Raw genomic sequence first — 16,977 nt, 5'->3', positions numbered from 1 at the left:
CAAAACAGTCCCTAAGATATATAATTACCTAATTACCCTTACACTTAACTGCAAAAAAGTAACAAAGTTAGTGTTAGGGGCCAAAACCGTTATAAAATGCAACCTCGGGATCTGATATGTTAAAAGATTTATTTTTGGGCTGAAAGGGTTAAACCGGCTAAACCACAAGGGCCAAAATAGTGATTTACTCTACAATGTTTGACTAGTCAACAAACGACACAGCAGAATGAAATAGATTATCAAATTTATAGTGCTTACTTATTTCAGGCGCACAGTAAAACCGACTCATGAGGTACGGTGTGATCTCGTTTTTCCCAGCAAACATAGCATCCCCAAAGCCACAAAGCTTTACAACATTTTTAGCGTAATTTACCTCAATATCTTACAGAGTTAGAATGTCTACAACATTATAATATAACAAAAGTGACAAGATAAAAATAAAAACGCAAGTTCAAAAGTACTAACCTGCATGTTGTCAGGCTTGATGTCCGTATGGACTCAACAGTTTCTAAGATGTTTTAGAGCGATGAAAAGCATAGGCCCTTACAGTAGTTAATTTTGGACCAATGTTACGATTTTTCTAAAAGTTTAGCAACTTATATTAATTAGGTCTATAATAGATCGAACTTACAATTTTACCAACCAATCTAAATTGCTGATATGGCCACCAACAGAGGCTATAAAGCAAAAAAATAAATAGGCCTTACTTACATGAAGAATAAAACTTGAAACAAAATTATTTAAAAGTAACGTGGTTTTAAACTTACTAGATAACATCACGGCCAAATTATTTGTTTTTAACCTATTGACTATACGCAAATTAAAAGGTAAAAAAGGAAAACTTACCAGATAACTGACTTTAGAAACACACTTCAGAAAAGGCGTAAGTATATATACCTGGCACTCTGAGTAGAAACTCATGAACTTCTCGGATAAATCATATAGGTACTCACACAAGACATTTGGTAACAACTTTGGGCACGCCTCTTGACAAACTTCAAAACAAACAGGTTTTTAGCACATTAAATAAGAAGAATGCTTGACCCGTACTAAAAATGAGACCATTATAAACCATTACCCAACCTATCAAAATAAATAAAGCAAAAAAACTTGCTTTGAAAAACGGCTGCTATACAAACAGTAAGTAGCTCCAAAACTAAAGCAAATGTAACCCATCTTGCATTCTTCACCTTTCTCCAGTTTCATTTGTACTTCCTGTCATAAACAATTGAATTCAATCAAAAATTTTAGTATCCCATGGCGTTGTGGGTGTGACGGTGGTCAATGCAGCGGTTCGGCAACCGGAAAACACATTTGAAATTGTATTTGGATGGTGGTGCAGTGAAATGTGGTGTGAATTACGAGGGAGAAGAAGGGGTCGCCGGAGGGATTAGAAAAGAATATACTTGCTATCAGCGACACCTTATTGGCAACCTGAGGAATATGGACATCATTATCATCTTCTTCCTCGCAAGCAACCACCACATCCATATGTCGTCTGTATGGTAGCAGATCAGCTTTAACCACTGAAGAAAGAAACAAAGAGCTGGTAAACTTAAAAGCCTCGGGAAGAAGCTCTTAAAACACAATTAAAGAAAGAAAGAAATAAAGAGCAGGCAGGGAAGGAGTGATGAGGGTAGAGGAAGGGTTAAAAGGTTAAAGGTGGAAATGAAATTTAGATTTTAACTATACGAGCATGATAAATTTACTATTTTATCCCTCAAGTGTCTTAAAAATTAATGTTATTTACTATTATATCCCTCTCAAATGCCTTGTGCTTATTTGTACATGTTGCTTCGAAAGTTGTATGCTATGTAAAATAACATCTTTGTACATTACATTTACTTTATACAGTTATTATATAGATAACAGAGTAAATAATTAACCACACAACTACTTACTTTTTAGTTTTTATCTTCTTGGTAACAGGGTCCTCTTCTATGGCAACAAAGTTAAGATCCTGATCAGATTGAAGTTCCGTATATGCTCCCTACAGAAGAAGAAAAAAGCGGCCATAAAAACACTAAATCATACGTAACATTTTTTCATACAAAAATTGGAGGCAAATAATAAAAAATATATATGTGTATATAAAGCACCTTTCGGAGCATCTTTTTAGGAAATGAACCTTTCAGTTCCATGTGAATAACAAAACTTTCCCGGTATAATGCTCAAATAAACAGCAACCAACAGACCACATATCAACAGGATGATCATAAGTCAACCCTTAAACTGCATAATACAGTATTTGACTAGTCAACAACCGACAAGGCAGAATGAAATAATTATCAAATTTATAGTGCTTACTTATTTCAGGGGCACAGTAAAACCGACTCATGACGTACAATGTGATCTCGTTTTTCCCAGCAAACATAGCATTCCCAAAGTCACAAAGCTTTAGACAATTTCAGCGTAATTTACCTGATTATCATACAGAGTTAGAATCATCATCATCATCATCATCATCATCATCATCATACTCAGTATATCCCACCAATAGCAAAGCTAAGGTAGGGTCTGCAGCATTATAAAATAACAAAAGTGACAAGAAAAAAATAAAAACGCAAGTTCAAAAGTACTAACCTGCATGTTGTCAGGCTTGATGTCCGTATGAAGGACTCCACAGTTTCTAAGATGTTTTAGAACGATGAAAAGCATAGGCCCTTACAGCAGTTAATTTCGGACCAATGTTACGACCAAACTTCACGTAGATTCATATGAAGAGATTCAAAAACTAAACAAAGATGATTCCGGTACATGAAACTGGAAAGAAACCGAACGCAATGACGTCTGTCCTCCAAATAAGAACCAACTAATTCCTTCAATATCGCCAACTCTTCTAAACCAGCTTTGTACCTGTTTAAACCAGACAGACAATTAAAACCGATCAACGCTTTATACTTTAGTGCATCATTAATTAGATATAAAGATTACGAATTATATCATTATTGCGTATGATTTTTATAGCGACTTCTTCTGAGCTTTGACATCTTTAGCACGAACCACCGTTGAAAAGACACCCTTACCATAAGCAGCGATAACTTCATACCTACCATCAAGTATTTCCCCAAAACGGTAACATGCAGGGAGAACATAATGTAGATTTTAAATCTAAATACAACATTATAACAGGGAATGAAAAGTCGATTATGATACTTACTGTAGTAACCTTCTGCATCATCCCAGGGGTTATCCTGAAGGCCACTTCTCTGAATGATCAAACCATCACCTTTTCACTGCAAGCACAACAACCAGGTGAGCATGCTGGAAACTAGTGTATCTGCTATTAAATTTTAATAGAATACTAGTGGAAAACAGGTCCAAACTTGTCTGAAGTGTACATACTGCAGTAATAGTCATTATTAACCCATCAACTAATTATACCATTTACAATAGAAATCAAAAATGTAAATGTTTCGGGTTAACACGACCCGTCCTGTACTAAAGGTTACCCATTTTCTCCCGTGACCCAACCCGGCTATTTTTCTACCTCTAATTATTCATTTAAAAAAATAGAATAAAATAGAAGTGTTCCAGATAAACCCCGACCCATAATAAATGTGACCCATTATGACGCATTACCCAACATATCTGATGACGAGGGTAGCCCAAGACCAAATAAAATGACTTAGACATATGAACGCTTAAAAGGTTAAAGGGTTAAAAGGTTCAGATCCCGCGAACTCGGGTGAGCAACAAAAAGGATGTGAACAGTGAGCCATCACTTCTCTGATTACTTGTCCAGCCTCTCACAGCCGTAAAAGAAGACATGTGCACAGAGTGTAGTCTTTTACCCGCAGGACCAAACGCTTCAACTCCAAAAAGGGTAAGTCCCCCACTGCAGGCATGTTTCACTAGTCAATGGTTTCTTCTTTGGGAGATGTCCTTCTCTATAAAATGACACTTCATTTAGTGCCAAAGGACATCCGGATCAGCTCTGATTCCATCAGAATCTCTGGTCTTTGCTCCCGAGCACTTATTCCATGCAAGTCACTCTTCCTCACATTCAACACACACATTTCCATTGCTCTCACATCTGAAGCTGAACGCACTTCAGTGGAGGATCTCGAGCAAGCAATAAAATCTAACTAGTGAACCTCTCTCCACGTCTTGGAAACATGGGGGGACCCCACGACCTGCGTTAGGCAAAACTAAACCCTCCAACCCTTTTGCCTAACCAGCCAAGCTACTACCATCAGTCTAGTATTTGTTGAATCAACAAGTTGGCGCCCACCGTGGGGCTACGCCACTAATTTTCTTCAAAAGACGTAGTAGCGTAGCTCCATTTCTGCTCAAGAGTCAACATGTCGGAAGGTGAGTCTCCGGGAGAGGTCAACCAAGTCCCTCGTACCTCTACCCCAAACACTAGCCAAACTCCTGTGGCTATACCAACCTCCATCTCAATACCGGGAAGTACTCCAACTGGAGCAACATACCCTGAATTTCTCACTTTCCAAACGCCGACACCATCTCTTTCCGGAGTACCATCTCCCAACGTTGTTGCCTCTAACACCCCCTCACATGTTGACCTTACTACCGAAGGGGTTGCTAACAACTTTCTCGAGTTAAGGTCTCTTCTTAACCAATACGTGAGTAGGGAACGAGACAAGGGAGTGAGGATCCGTTTGGATTATGACGAGCCAGAACCATCACTTTCTCCTGGTGTCACACCCCAATATTTCCACGTAATACCGGTGGGCCCGGTGGGGAGTATCGTGACGTAGTTGATATCATCATAGACAATTTATCACAGTTTAATACACAGCGGAAGTCGAAAGGTAAAATCATTACAAACCGAATGAAAGTAATATTAATTATTACAAAAACGGTTGTAAAGGATCCACAGACGGATCAAAGATAAAAAGGATCATTGTTCAACAGATTATAACATCTAAGCTTGCAAGACTCTTTATTGATGCTAGGAGTAGCCAGCCTATTCCGTCTAGTACCTGCACTTAGCCTTTTTGGAAAATACGTTAGTTTACATGGTAAATACAATTAATCGACTCATTTTGAAAATGTTTAAGAAAATTGAATTGAATGCACAAGGCACAAAATATCTTTTATAACTTGGGATAATTATTTAAAAATAAACTTGTTAAAGAATTATATGTTCGTTATACGTTCAGTAGCCCAGGCTGAATACCGGGTTAAAGATTAATAGACACACCACATAATATATCCCGCGGCGAGTTATTCTCGAAGAGGGTGGTATATTATTTTTACATACGCACCGACATGTGTATGCCCACACCCCGTGCTTAAGTCGTGGCCATTTCAATGAATGAGCCGAGGATATCCAGGACATGGTCATTAACCCCCCAAAGGCTTAAAACAAATAAAACAGATTAAACGGGTCATCTCAATAAATTAACCTTCATATGATTAAAAATTCAATGCCCGATTTTATATACCGTACCCCAAGCCCATATAAGGGAAAATAAGTTAAATGTATTTACCTGAGCAAATTATTCAGCTTATCCCAGCCGTATACAATTGGCAAATGCAGATATCTTTTACTGGGCTCCTAAATCTGGAACGAAGGTTTTAATAACCTATTAGATTCCTAACGGGTCTTAATTAAGCCTAAACTTAGACCGGTTAGTTTTAAAGGAAGATATACGGTTCAAAACGCAAGATTAAGTGAAGACCGGATTAGAATGTGGTTTAGACCCGACAAGTTTGAAGACTTGTATAATATGGGTAAACTAAACACATTTTGGATTTTGAGATAAAAATGATAAGGTTTGACCCGTTTCGGTTAATTTATGCAAACTAGTTACAAAAACCGTACCGAACGCGAAAAAATGCATAACGGGTAACCAAATAAGTCATGTACAGGTTTCCTAAGTTAATATGCCTTAAATATGTTGTGATATCAGTAGGATACCTTCCATTATGCCCAAAATGGATTTAAACTCAAATTATGCCCCGTAGGGGTATTTTGGTCATTTTAAAACTTATAAAAGAGACTAAATATTAATCTGACGTTCAGGTCTGATATAATCAGTAAAAGGTTAAATTTAGAAATCCGAGTTTAAAACTTTTGCTTACTGTTAAAATATAAAAATTTCCTTAAAATACCAGTAGGTATTAAGTCTTATATGCTAAAAATAGTTTTGACTCATACTATGTGTTTAAAACGCGTAAAAGTCGGTTTTTAAGCGATTTCGGGTTATAGTAGGAAATCTGAGTTTTTGATCAGTTTATAAAGTTCAAAATATTTTATTTATTATATAAAACCAGTAGCAAAAAGTTTGGTATCAAAATATTATGTAAAGCTCATTTTATTAGCAAAAACGGTATAACCGACAATTACCGAATTAAAGCAAGATCCCTATGGTATGCTTAGTTTAAAAATAAATAAAAATCTTCAAAAATACAAAAATATTATATTACATCAGTGGGTAAAAAGTTTGGTGTCAAAATTTGGGTTTAAATAGGCTTTACGCTAATTATGCCGTTTAATTAATAAAAAGCTTCTTAATTACGATATTGAGCATAACTCCTAATCTTGACCTCAAATTGATGTCAATTTTTAGGACAAGTTTATAAATCAGTAATAAAGGTTTTTGTCCTCTCACATTTTCAAAAATCTCGTTCTAAGGTCAAAAGGGCATAATGGTCAACATTTAGGCATATAACGGAAACATGCAAATGAATCGGATAAATTAGGAACCAAGTCGTATAATCTCAGAGGGTTATACTAACCTATAACCTGGTCCTAATGGAGCTTTAAGGCATGTCTAAACTAAGCTAAATCGGGCCAGAACTGAAAGTCAAAGCAAAAGTCTACTTTTGCGACTTTCGGTCCCGAACCGAGCCTAAACTCAAAATTGTCGGGTTGAACATGCTTAGACATGTTCTTACATTAATTACCAAGTTATACAAGTGATAAAACAGGTTTCATGGCTTCTACATTGTTAATTATGTGTTTATTTGAAAATTAGCTTTATGTTGACTTTTTACAATTAAGTTTGACCCGACAATTGACCTAGTTAGAGTGGAAATCAGATGGTGCCCTTTTAAGGGTTTATTACCCACATAATTACCAACTCATAGCCACTTTCAATTCGAAAAATGGCTGGACCATTAGTGATTAATCACTAAGTCAAACCTTAATTACGACGGTGTTGACTTTAGGTCATTAAACTAATAAAACACGAATTAGAGAGGTTAAGGAAGCTTACTGAAGTACTTAGCACGATTTAGAAGCTTAGTGAAACTTGCTTGAGGTCCAGAGAGCTCCAGAAATTCAGTTTGATTGATTTTCCAAGTGCATGCAAAAATGTTGCAACCAAGGGTTCTTATATAGGACTTTAAATTGCATAAGATCCTTACAACAAAGTCTACACATGATCCCTGATGCATTACAAATGTCCCTATGCATGAAAAACCGTTGGTGCAACCCCTGGGATCGAAAACAGGCTTTGTAAGGTGGTGTAACAGGCTGAAACGGGCATCTGCCATGTTTTTGGATGCTGGTGACTTCCAGGCGGCCCGCGTAAGAGACCATAGAGGTCTTACGCGGCCGGTATGAGGCCCAGATCCGGTCAACAAACTTTCAGCAATTGCACATTTGGTCCCTGGTCCTTCTAATAGTTGTTTTAACTTGTTTTATTGCACTTTTAACCCCCCAAACTTGACTTTTAAGGACTCTAAGTTATAAACCAACTTCGTTAAGTCCCCGGTTAGTTATACGATCACCGAAAAGTCCTGAATTTCAACGTTGACGCTTTTAACCCCTCACTTACGAATGTTAGCGTATCTTTCTCAAACGTTATCCTGAAACCTTGTGAAAATTTTATCACTTATTCTAGTGAGCATAATTAATCGTTACAAAGCTTCGGGTTCGTTAAAAGGTCACGCAGAGGTATAAATTAAACATGTTGACACATTTAACCCTTGTTGTTTGTAAACTTTCACTTTCTTCCATAAACGGCTTCATATGATTCATAATTCATTCGTTTAAGGGTATAAACATCGTGTAGGGTTGTTGAAAGGTATAATTATCCAATGTTGACACTTTGAGTCCTTTTACACACATACTTTCTTTGTTTGTCAACTTTAGTCCCTCATATTTAATCCATTACACGTTTAAAGCTCATGACACGTGTCTTTATTATATTGGTCGTGATTTTACGAGGTGTTACACCTGGACCTCCCGCTCTTCCTATAGCAAGCTCACACCCGGCTGTGTCCAGGAATGGGGCTGGTCCCAGCAATCCTCCCCCAAATCCTAACCCATATTTGTACACGAGGTCAGATCTAACGTCTTTTCCTCTCTTTTCTTCCCAACCGATTGCAACCGGTGCTCCCTTGGGGCACGAGCTGACTTTGGACCAGCTCCTAAAATCTCCAGTAGCAAGCCTTCCACCCTCAGCAACAACTACATGGGAACAAGCTTTGTCTGTGCTTCCCTTGGCACGGAGTGCCGTTATGAGCACTCCCTTGGGGGTAAATTACCCAGTTTCACCTGGAAGCCTTCAAGGCTTCAACCTTATGCCTCAGATGATGGCAAGCTTCAAATGGCAACACTTTATTAATCAAGTGCTGGCCACCCAAGGGAACAACAATAACAACAACAACACATGTGCAAGAGTGGAAGAGGATTTGGCCAAGCCATATAAACCAAGCAATTTGTCATGTTTCTCTCAACAAATTGCTGATTATGCTTTTCAAACAAAGATCAAAATGCCGTCCCACATCAAAACATATGATGGGACTGAAGATCCTGAGGATCACCTTCAGATCTTTACTGGTGCTACTAGGATTGAGAAATGGTCAAATGCTGAATGCTGTCTCATGTTCATGTAAACCCTTGTCAGGTCAGCCAGAATCTGGTTCAATGATTTACCTGCCCGAAGCGTTCAAAGCTTCGATGACCTTAGCAATGGGTTCCTGGCCAACTTCTCCCAACAAAGGCGATACGTTATAGATGCTACAGTAATCTTCCAGATAAAACAAAGGGATGACGAAAGCCTTCGGGAGTTCACAGAAAGGTATAAAAAGGAGGGTCTAACATATGTGGGGGCGGATGAAAAAATGAGAGTAGCCGGTTTCATGAATGCAATTACCTCCAAGTACCTTACCAGGGATTTCAACAAGTCCCTGCCAAAAACCTTAGAAGAAGCTCTCGAAAGGGCCAAATCCCACATCAGAGGAGAGGAAGCTGTAGACATAAAAGAACAAAGAAAAAGGGGATGTAGCTGGCGAGGCAACAGTCCAGCTAGAAAGAAAGGGAACTTTCATTCCTATGACAGACGCCAAAGGGGTTCAGAGCAACGAAGCTCTGAAGGCCGAAACCCTCCAAGCAGGGAGAAGGCCATGAACTTTACACCCCTTACCAAGACCCCTCAAGAGATTCTTGCCACAGAGGAAGTGAACAAAGCTTCCGACCTCCCAGACCTCTCCCTAAAAGAAAAAGGAATGAAAACTCCACCCAATTTTGTGAATTTCATGAAGAGAAGGGCCGCCATACTAATTATTGCTTCCAACTCAAAAAAAGGATTGAAGAAGCCGTCAAATCCGGGGAACTTGCCCACTTAGTGAAGGGGGTAAGGGACAAGATGGCCGGAGGAAAAGGCAAGGAAGTTAACATGGTGGATTTTGATGGAAAGGTTCCTCACAAACGGCAGCGGTTGGAAGCTTAGGAGCTTCAGTGTGTTTGTTTCCCCCCAACAGAAAAGGACCCACTCTCAAACCCCCTTGTGGTTGAAGCAACTGTGGGTACACTACAGACAAGCAGAGCATACATAGACACTGGTGCAGCCATTGAAATCATGTTTGAGAAGTTCTTCAACCGTTTAAGCAATGAGGAATGTTCGAAGCTTCAACCCTCAGGAACCTCCATTAAAGGTATTGCCGACATACCCCTCAAGCCTTTAGGGCAACTAACCCTTGATGTCCGTTTCAGCGAAGGCAAGATGGAGAGAGTCCAACCTCTCACTGTTATAGTCATCAATATACCTTCAAACTATGATGTGATCATAGGAAGGCCGGGACAGTGTGCATTCTACATGGCCGTTTCTATTGGTCATGGCACAGTCAAGTTTCCTACCGAGAGAGGGATTGCAACCCTTCAACCTAATCAAGAGGCCTACATGGTTGAAGGGGAAAGTTCCAAGAGTGAAGAAGACAAACAAAGGCTAATCATAAACCCTAAGTATCCTGAACAAAGGATAAGGGTTAATCCAAGCCTTTCACAAGAAACTCTCTCATATCTTGAAAAGCTGCTAGTACATTATAGCGATGTCTTTGCTTGGTGCCCAAAAGATATGACGGGTATCCCTCGAAGCGTTGCTGAACACAAATTGAGAATACCACCCGATGTCATGCCTGTTGTCCAAAAGAAGCGGAGTCTAGCACTCGAAAGAAGCTTGGCTGCATGCCAAGAGATTGAAAAGCTTGTATCAGCTGGAATTCTCCGGGAAGTCAAGTATCAATCCTGGGTTGCAAACCCAGTCATGGATAGGAGTGGGATTTTCTCTCAAGTGATCTATATTTGTCAAGTCCTTCTAATAGTCTACCGAAAAAGGAAAGAGAGGGATGGGGTTTCTCTCGCTTTTGGCATAGTGGGCCCCCGGTGTTCGAAAGCCTGATAACTCTTGGAGAATGTGCATAGACTTCAAGGACTTGAACAAGGCTAGTCCTAAAGATTGTTACCCGTTGCCAGAAATTGATCTTAAGGTTGATTCCCTCACTGGTTACCCTTTCAAGTGTTTCCTTGATGCTTACAAGGGTTACCATCAAATTCTCATGAAAGAAGAAGATGAAGAAAAAACCGCCTTTCACACGGACAAAGGAATCTTTTGCTACCAAAAGATGCCTTTTGGCCTAAAAAACGCGGGTGCAACTTACCAACTCCTAGTTGACAAGGCTTTTGCTAGTCAAATCAGTAGAAACATGGAAGCATATGTCGACGATTTGGTAATCAAAAGAAAATCAGAATACCAAATGCTTGACGATATCCAAGAAACCTTCAAGAACCTAAGGAAGGTCAACATAAAACTCAACCCCGAGAAATGTTCGTTTGGGTTTGAAGAAGGTAAGTTCCTGGGGAATATTGTGGGAAAACAAAGTATAAAGGCCAATCCAAACAAAGTCAAAGCTGTTCTCGAAACCAAGCCACCACGAAGCAAAAAAGAGGTAGAAAGCTTAAACGGGAAGCTTGTAGCCTTAAAGCGTTTCACCTCAAAATTAACTGAAAGATCGTTGCCTTTCTTCAAAACACTCAAGGGATGCTCTGACAAAAAGGATTTCAAGTGGACTAAAGAAGCTGAGGAAGCCTTCAACCAGATGAAGAAACACCTAGCTTCACTCCCAGACATTGCAGCCCCAGAAACGGGAGAGTTGATCTCTGTATACCTTTCGGTTGCTGAAGAAGCAATAAGTGCGGTTCTCACCATCGAACGAGACAAAGTTCAGGTACCCGTTTATTTCTTCAGCAAAACTCTAAAACTGGTAGAGATCAAGTATCCTCCTTTGGAAAAACTCGCTCTAGCCCTAGTCCAAACGGCTAGAAGGCTTCGAAGGTATTTCCAAGCACACCCTATACAAGTGGTCACCGACCAACCCATTAAGAGTATGCTTGAAAAACCGGAAAATTCAGGTCGATTAGCCAAATGGGCCGTGGAACTAGGTGAACACAACATCACCTATGTTCCAAGAAAAGCCATCAAAGCCCAAGTCTTGGCTGATTTCATTGCAGAAGTCCCAAAACAAACAATCACTGAAGTAAACACAGCTGCCACTGAACCCTCAGACCTTGAAGCCTGGAAGCTTTTTACCAATGGGGCTTCAAGCGTTGAAGGGTCAGGGGCTGGGCTTATTCTGATCAACCCTGAAGGGTTAGAATTCACGTATGCTATTCGATTTGAATTTCAGACCACCAACAACGAAGCTGAATACGAAGTGTTGGTAGCCAGCTTAAGGTTGGCTAAGGAAATGAAGGTCCAAAAGCTTGAAGTCTTCACAGACTCGTTGCTGGTGTCAAGCCAAGTGAACGACAGTTATGTTGCAAAGGAGCCCAATATGAAGAGGTACAAAGAAAAATCTAAAGAGCCGATGAACACATTCCAAACATGTACCATCAAGCAAATTCCCAGGTCTCAAAATAAGTAAGCTGATGCCTTGAGTAAACTCGCTTCCCTCACCTTTGCCCATCTCAATAAAAAGGTATTGGTAGAAGTGTTGAAAACTCCATCAATTGAAGAATTGGAAGTTCAAGACGTAATCACCGAAGAAGGCCCCAATTGGATGACTCCAATTAAAAAGTTCCTTAAAAACGGTGAGTTACCTGTTGATCAAACAGAGGCTGAAAGGGTTAAAATCAAATCTAGACAGTACGTGTTGCAAGGTGAAATCCTCTACAAAAATGGTTACCTTGCACCCTTGCTGAGATGTGTCGGTCCCGAACAAAGCAAGTATTTGGTCAAAGAGGTTCGTGAAGGGATATGCGGAGCTCATTTTGGAGCATGAACGGTGGTTGCTAAACTAATGAACCTGGGGTATTTTTGGCCTTCCATGCACCGAGACACCGCTGAACAACTGAGAAAATGTGATTCTTTCCAAATTCATGCACCGGTCCCAAAGAGCCCCAAGCATGACCTTGTCCCGATATCTTCAGCTTGGCCATTTTATAAGTGGGGAATGGACATTGTTGGCCCATTCCTACCAGACAAAGGTGGAGTGAAGTTCTTATTAGTTGCCATAGACTACTTCACCAAGTGGCCGGAGGTTAAACCACTTGCAAAAATCATGGGCAAACAGGTCATTGACTTCGTTTGGGAAAACATCATTTATCGCTATGGATTGCCGGGAGTGCTTGTCACCGATAATGGAAAGCAATTCGCTGAAAAGCCTTTCAGCGTTTAGTGCAAAGAATTCAGAATAGCTCAGGTTTTCAGCTTAGTGGCATACCCACAATCAAACGGCCAAGTTGAAAGGATGAATCAAAGCATAGTTGAAGGAATCAAAGCCAGATTGGGAGGGCATGAAATCAATTGGCTTGAAGAGTTGCCAAGCATTCTATGGGCTATAAGAACAACCGAAAAAACAAGCCACAAAAGAACACCTTACAGCTTGGTGTTTAGATTCGAAGCCGTGATTCCAGCTGAAGTAGGAGTTGTAACTCAAAGAACAGTCAACATGGATCCCGAAGCAAACAACAAAGAGACCATGTTGAACTTACAACTCCTTGAGGAAGCATGAGACCAAGCTGCAATTCAAGAAGCCAAGTACAAACAAATGATGGAAGCCTGTTACAACAAAAGAGTCAAGCACGAACGCTTTAAGCCAGGAGACCTGGTGCTCAGAAACAATGAGGCTAGTAAAAAAGAGAACCAAGGAAAGCTTGGCCCAAAATGGGAGGGGCCATATACAATTCTTGAGGCACATAAGGGCGGATCCTATAAGCTAGCCGACACAGAAGGTAAAAAGCTTCCAAGACATTGGAATGGAAAGACCCTTAAGAAGTTTCATGTCTGATCAAGAAAGATTGGTTTGTATTTCACAAGTTGTATTTCAAGAGTTGTCCTATGATCACTTTTTGTAAAACAATAGCTCTTGAATGAATGATGATGTTTTATCAAATTTGTCTTTCTATCCTAAAATCAGGTTGAGAACCTAGCAAAAAACTCCATGGCAAGGGCCATGTAAGGGGATGAGCTCCCAGGCCATATCGCTCAATAGGTTCAAGGGTTGAATGAACCTATATAAGGGGTGAGTTCCTAATTCAATACAACTCCATGAGACTTATAATCAAAAATAAAGTTGTCTCATAGACGGGTCCGAACAGCCTACACCAAATGTTCCTTAAGCCTTAGTAAATTTATCAAAAACAGGCTTACAAACTGAAATCAAACTAAGGAAAGTAATAGGATAGGTGCTATGTCTTCTTGTTAAAAATACCAAGGCTAAGTGACTACAGAACTGAACTCTTTAAGGTATAAAAAACATAAAGACAACACAAACTCAACAAAGACAATACCATAAAGATAAAAAATAATTCAAAGAGCAATGCAACAACATAAGTAAAAAGATTGCATACAATCCAATCTCAAAAATGCAAACCAAGGCATCAGGTCATAAAACTAAAGTAGTAACCGAAACCCTTGAATGCTTCAAGCTACAAACATTCAAACAAACAGCCAGAAGCCTTGAAGGCTTGAACCCAACCAAGCTGCCTTACTAAAATAGGCACCAGCACAAAAATCATAACACAAGGCAAGTAGTAGAAACTTAATAACATTAGAAAAGAAGCCTTAAAACGCTTCAAAACATCCAAACAAGTTAAAACAAGCCTTAACAGCTTGTAAACCTAAGAATTGTTCAAATGGCCACCAAGGCCAACCACAACCACAAAGCAGGAACCTTAAGGGTTCCTGCAAAACCTAAAATTGTTTAAAGTAAGATACAAACCATTAAATTGTTTAGTAGTGATAAGAAAGCTACGAATATTGTTCAAGCATCAACAAGAGGCTTAGAAGCCCTGGAACCATCACTCTTAACCTTCTTGGCCTTCTTTGACTTCTTAGCCTTTGACCCACCATCACTCCTGACAGCTGAACCTTGGAGGCTTGCTTCCTTAGATACATCGGCATCATCTGAAAAAGTTTCATCACTATCTCCTGAATGAGAATGTTTCTTGGACAGGGAATCAAACACCTTAGCATAAACTTTTTCATTAAGCCCAGCCGGCTTCAGTTCCTGTAAGACAGAAAGAGGTTTACGGAAGTAATTAGCAACTTGACTTACATATGGGTAAGTCAACCTCTCCATCTGCTGGACAGATGCCTTGAACACTTCAGAAGCATCAGGACGGAAAAGGGAAGATTGCTCTAAGGCCTGGCCAGACTCGTGAAGTTTAAAACCAGCAATAAGGCCTTGATGTTTCCCCAAATTCAACAGCTTTGTATAAACCTCTCCAAGGGCAGAGTTGAACTCATTGGAATGAAGGAGGTAGGTAACAACCTGGTGGAAGCCTTGCTCAATGAGCCACTGGTTATCACCAGTGGCTTGAACAACTAAAGCCTTCAGACCTTCTTTCTCTTCATCAAAGGCCCTCTGTTGAACAACCAAGGCCTCTCTATCAGCTTTTAACTTCAACCGATCAGCTTCGACACTTTTCTTGAGATCATTTATCTCAATCTCGTGCCTCCTTGTCAATTCACCTACCTTCTTGACCCATTCCTCCTTCTTTGAAAAACCATCAATTTCCTTCTTCATTGCAGCCATTGAAGACTTCATCTTTTCCTTCTTCTTAGAAAACTCCTCGTACTCCTGCATTCCCTTCTGAAAACGGGTAATACCCTCGGCTACCAAGGCAGAAAGCTTGCAGGAACTCAACATCAACCTTGATATAAAGTGGTCACTTTCCATTTTAGATATAACACCACGAACGCCAGGAGGAGCAAAGTGAGCTAACACATTAGCACAAACATTCAGATCTTTGAAACTATCACCAACCTTCACAGTCCAATCAGGAACAAAAACTTCATCTTCGTTCAACCCTTCAACGTCTCTGCTTGATGAACCTTGAACAGGAGTGGTCACAAGCTTCTTGGCCGAAGCCTTCTTCTTACCATGAACAACCAACTTCTTCTCCTTTTCAACATCAACATCTTGACCCTCAGAAGCCTCAATATCATCACTTAATTCCACCAGATCAGAAGAAGTAGATTGAGGTGCACTCCTTAACAAACGACGAGCAGAACGACGGGTTGAAGCCTTGGGAACAGCAGGCTTAGAAAAACCCTTGACGTTAGAAACACTAACATAGCCAGCATCCTTGAACCTCTGTTCCACAACCCTGGCAACAGCATCATCCCCTTCAGCGGCTTGAGCATCCACAAAGGCAACATCAGACGTATCATCACTCTTGATAAAATCCAAAGCAGACATGACTGCAAAACATTTTTAAAACAAAAAACAAATAAGCTACCAAATAAAGATATCACAAAAAAGCAAAACAAGGAAAAAGCATACCCTGGCCATTCCACATAAGAACCGGATCCCGATTAGCCTTATCCCTCAATTTGCTAACACCTAACAGAACTAGCAAATGTTCAGGAAAAGGATGAACCCTTGAAGGGCACTCCCGGATGGCTTTAAGAAAAACTTCACACCATTTTGAAGGGAACAATAGAAGGGCACTCCCGAAAGGTTCCGGTTCATTGAGAACGGCATCCGGGTGTCTCCACACCATTTTAAAGGGAATAATAGAATTAGAAACCCAGAAAAATCGATCCTTCCAAGTACCAGGTGTGGTAACCATGGAAGAGATTAGGCAAGTGTCAACCTTGGATGTCATAAAGGTGAGCCAATCACCGTTTTTTGCCAAACGAAAAAATCGACGGAATAACAACAACGAAGGGTCATAACCACAAGCCCGGCATAAAACCTCGAAATGTAAAACCCTAGCCATACCCTTCGGATGAATTTGACCAAAGGATGACGAAGGTTGGAAAATTCAAAGTGACGGCAGTACAAAGCAATTGAACCAGGGGGACATTGATCGACGGATTTATCACAACCCGGTGCAACCGGATTAAATTTAAGACCAATGCCCCATTCCATACAAAATTCTCCACTTCTTCTTGAGTAAGGCATGAACAACTAACGGAAAGATCTTTCCGTGCACCCATGATCAAAGTAAAGACAAAGAAATCGGAACTAACCTGGGCAAAGGAAAGGAGAATATGGAAGGAAACTTGAGAGAAAATGGAGAAAGATTATTGGTTGTCTTGAACAATAAATGAAAAATAAAAACCAATAGAGGTTATGATTACACGGTAGTTAATTAACCCGCCCTCTACAGAAACCGCTGTCAATCACATCAACTGTCTTGTCAAAATTCAAATTTCAAAAACTCAACTGTAATGAACCCTTCAAGCCTCCAAGCCTTGAAGCCTTTAAGCAATACAAATACATGTGTAAAAGTCAGAAGTCTTTGAGCTCATTTCCCAAAAACCTCTG

The sequence above is a fragment of the Helianthus annuus genome, chromosome 11 (genome assembly GCF_002127325.2).
Source record: "Helianthus annuus cultivar XRQ/B chromosome 11, HanXRQr2.0-SUNRISE, whole genome shotgun sequence".
Classification (NCBI taxonomy): domain Eukaryota; kingdom Viridiplantae; phylum Streptophyta; class Magnoliopsida; order Asterales; family Asteraceae; genus Helianthus; species Helianthus annuus.
Note: the sequence above shows the minus strand (reverse complement) of the source record.